The sequence below is a fragment of the Frankliniella occidentalis genome, unplaced genomic scaffold (genome assembly GCF_000697945.3).
Source record: "Frankliniella occidentalis isolate FOCC.00 unplaced genomic scaffold, Focc_3.1 Scaffold372, whole genome shotgun sequence".
NCBI classification, from domain to species: Eukaryota; Metazoa; Arthropoda; class Insecta; order Thysanoptera; family Thripidae; genus Frankliniella; species Frankliniella occidentalis.
The window spans coordinates 82,194-86,548 of NW_026267495.1; positions in this window are offsets into that span (position 1 = coordinate 82,194).

The following is a 4,355-nucleotide window of genomic DNA, read 5'->3' on the forward strand; positions in this document are numbered from 1 at the left end:
CCCCTCAGCTCCAGCCGCCCTGAAATCATCGTAAAACGCACTAGCCCTGTTTTCGCAGCCCTGCTGCCACAGTCCGCTTTGGTGAGCCGCCGTCTGACCTGACCTGACCTACCGCCCCACTACCGCCTCACACCCCACCCTATTAAAAACTATGGGGCTGCGTCGCGGACATTTTAAAGGGCTGAAGGGGTTGTCGCCCTGCTCCAGAGCTCAGATCAGTTTTGGGTGTGAAAGTGGACGGGTGTGTGGCGTGTCGCTCCTTCGGAATATAAGTGTTGTGTGTGGCGTGTGTGCGAAGAGCTCGTCAACATGCTGCGTGCTAATCAGGTAAGTTCCCATCGATAGTGTTTACGTGCCTCGCGTGTGTTTGTGAAGTGTGAGTGACACGTGTGCTTGGTGCAGGGCTGGGCCGGCACCGGCACGGAGCAGGCGGTGCGCGTGGAGGAGGGAGAGGTGCAGGTCGTGTGCATGCCGGCGGACGGCGAGTGCATGTACACGGCCCTGGCGCACCAGCTGCACCACCGGGGCGTCATCAAGAGCCGGCTGGGCCCGGTGGGAGGCCAGACCCACATGAAGTTTGCAGCCTTCCTCAGGAGGGCGGCAGCCACGTTCATGGAGAACCACACTGAGCTGTACCAGGACCCCGCCGTGGGCCTCGTGCTGGACGAGCCTGGCCGGTACGCGAGGCTGATTGTGGACGGCGAGGTTCCGGACCCCGCGGCCGCCCTGGCCGCCGTGATAGACGGCCCCAGACTAAAATTCCCACATAGCATCCCACAAGAAGTCACTTCCTACAGGTTCTTGTAGGTTTTTGGCGTGGGACATTTTTCCCACAGGTTGCATTTTCCCACATGAAAAATATTTCCCACAGGACGAAATCCTACATAAAAAATAGCAGGTACTCCTCTTTTTGGCTACAAACGAGTACCAGAATACTGTTCAAAATGTTCAAAAATGGTTCAGTAACATAATAACGTAAAAGTTTTTAGTTAAAAGGTTAAAAAAGTGAGTCAGGTGGCAGTATTCGAACCCAGACCCTTCTCATTACTAGCTAGGTCCTTTACCATCTGCGCTACGGCGCCTTCTGCTAGAAGATAGTAGGCGGGGCGATGACTATCTACAACATGGAGACCTTGCCACGGCACAGGAAAATATTCTAAGTCCCACCTCCTGTGGGACATACATCATGTGGGAAGTCAAGTTGTGTGGGGGATACCACAATTTTTGTGGGACATCGATGTGGGAAAAATCTTCATGTGGGATTTCCAAAATTCCTACAGGAAATACCTCCCACAATCTTGTGGGACATGTGGGATTTTTTGTCTGGGGCGTGCGGCGGCCGGTCAAGGAGGGCGGCGCGTGGGGCAACAACGCGGTGCTGTCCGCGCTCGCCTGCCACTACAACGTCACCATCCGCGTGTTCAACGAGGTGGACGCCGGGGGCCCGCGCGCGCCTGCCACGGACATAGTGCCGGAGAAGAGGGTGCCGCCGCGGGCCACCTTGTGCATCGCGTACCGCCTCAGCCTGGCGCCACGGGTGGACGGGGCGCGGGTGGAGCGCGTGCACTACGACAGCGTGTTGCGGGGCCCACCGGCGCTCGCACCGGCGTCACCAACTGTCGTTACGGGTAAGTACGGGAAAGCGTACTATGACATTGAAATCATTGTTTTTAGTTGATTGTTATAAAGCTCGCAATCCTTTTAAGGTGGCGTTCTACGGCCAACTTCCTCGTCTGTGTCCGAAGCTGAGAGAGAACGGAGGCGGCAGAGGAAGAGAGAGCGACGCTTGGCTAAGCCTGCGGCTGCCTTGGAGGCAGAGAAGGAACAAAACCGGCAGAGGGAGAGAGAGCGGCGCTTGGCTAAGTCTCCGGCTGCCTTGGAGGCAGAAAAGGAACAAAAGCGGCAGAAGACCAGAGAACGGTTCAGAAAAATGTCGGACGAACAGAAGGAACAGAAGCGCCAGAGGGAGAGAGAACGGCGGAAAGCTAAAAAGCAGAGCCGGAACGGACAGGAAAGTGTGGAACAAACTGAGATACGTAAGTACTCATTTGTTTAAAACAGAATGCAATTGTCAATTTGAAATTCAAAATTAAACTCCCATTGTTATTGCAGTTTCGAATATACAAACCAACGGGGGTAAAAACGACTTGGAGGGCCCGAGCCAAACTTTGTTTTCGGTTTGGAATGACCGTAAGTATCACTATGCACTATTTCACATTGATGTGTGCCGTCGTCGCGTCGTCGCATCGCATGGCATTGAGGTAGTATGACCCAGCTAACCGCGTTGTGTTACAGGCCTAGTGTGTGAGTCGGACGAGGACTCTGGCTGCGAGTCGCTGGGTGACGATTATGGCGAAGGGTCAGACGTATCGGACACCGACGGCGCGGAGCACCAGGGCTGCCCCCGCCCCAACGACCCCGCCGTGGTGGCGGCGGTGTGTGCGAGCGTGACCCGTACCCTGGCCGGCGTGTGCGCGGCACAGTGCTACGTGTGCGACCGGTTGCTCAACGAGCGGGCCGTGCGCCGCGTCAACGTGGAGCGCCTCGGCGAGGACATGGGCCCAGCGGTCAGCGAGCACCTCGAGAAGCTGGTGACGGAGCCCGGCCGGCAGGACCTGTGCGCCACCTGTCACGGCTACATCGTGAAGATGCAGGTGCCGCCGACGGCCGTGGTGAACGGCTTCCGCTACCCGCCTTTGCCGCCCGGGCTGCGACCGCTCACCGAGGTGGAAGAGCACGTCCTGGCGCTGCGCCTGCCCTTCCAACAGATAGTGCACCTGGGCAGATTGGGCAGCCGCGGGCAGTACGGCGTGCGGGGCTCAGTCATCAACGTGCCGACGGACGCGGCCGACACGGTGCGCACCGTCATCCCACTGCTGCCGCAGGAGGACGAGCTGTGTGTTGTCAATATCAAGCGCAAGCTAATACACAGACGGGCATACGCGCGGAGCTTCGTTGACAAGAGCAAGCTGGTGGAGTGGGGCCGCTACCTGCAGGGCTCGCCGCTGTATCGCGAGCACGGCGTCGTCTTCGACGAGTCCCGCCTGGACCCACCGCCCGCGCCCGCCGAGGGAGAAGAGGAGCCGCGGTTCAGTGAGGAGGGAGACGTGTTCTTTGGGCAGCCCGACGAACCTGCGGACCACGAGGAGATGTTTTCGCGCCTCGGGACAGTCCAGCACTCACTGCTTACAGAGGACCGCGCGTGCCCGGCGCGCCCGCCCGTGCCGTGCAGAACCGACCCGGAGACCGACGAGGTGGATGTGGCGCCGGGCGAGAACAGCACCCCGGTGAGTGTCGTGTGGGACCGTAAGGCTGAGGAGCTGGCCTTCCCTGGCGTGTACCTGGGGCAGCCGCGTGCCTTCGCCCGGCATGTGACGCGCTACCAGGCAATGCGCAGCGAGGTGCGGCGGGTAGACCGGCGGGGCGCGCGCCCGCAGAGCGTGCTCTACAAGTACAACGTGCACGTCAGGGAGCAGGCGTCCGGCCGCATCCGGCACAAGTTCAAGCGAGGCGCCAAAGATGTGCTCGGCCGCAACATCTCGAAGGAGCAGCTTTTGGACAAGGCCGCTGGTACTGTGCAGACTACGTGCGTGTGTTTGGGCAGACCACGCACCGCCACGCCACCGCAGCGCGCGCGCTCAGTCCCCTCCACCTCGCATCTCGACCGGCCGACAGGGCTGGAGAGCAGACGAAGTTGGCTACACACCGCCAGGCCACTGCAGCACACGGCCCCTCTCCCCCCTCCCCTCGCTGTACGAACTCTTTCTTAGCTCGGTGGGCTAAATAATAAATAAATAAAAAAAACAAAGTACCTCGTTTGAATAAATTCTATTAGACGTCAGTGTAAAACAAGAATTCAAATGCAGCGGGATAACACAGACCAAGATAAAGTATAGAAAGACCGTTAATTATACGCAGATGAATGACTAACAAAATAAGGAAAACGATTTTTGCACTTTCAAAAACCGGATGACAGTTAAAAGCAATATTTCGTTTAATAAACCGTACACGACAAAGAAAATAAACAAGTTCCCTCGTGGTTTGAAATTTCCCGCGGCAATGACATGCGGGAAGTCATGTTCGCGTTGACAGACCTCGCGCACCCTAGCGGGGGAGAGTGAAAGCCTCGTCGCCTTCTGGTTTTGTAGATTTGACGATACGAAGTGTGCAGTGGTTTTTCTTGCGTGTGTGTTCAGCAGCAAGCAGAGTTCAGTGTTCAAATTTAAAGATCTACAAATCAACCTCGTGGTAAGTGGAATAGGGTATTTCAATGGAGCGCTGCCCGGAACTAAGAAGAACAAAAGCGGATACAGAGAGCGGTGGTGGGGGCGGGCGCGCGGAGGAGCGGCGGGTGG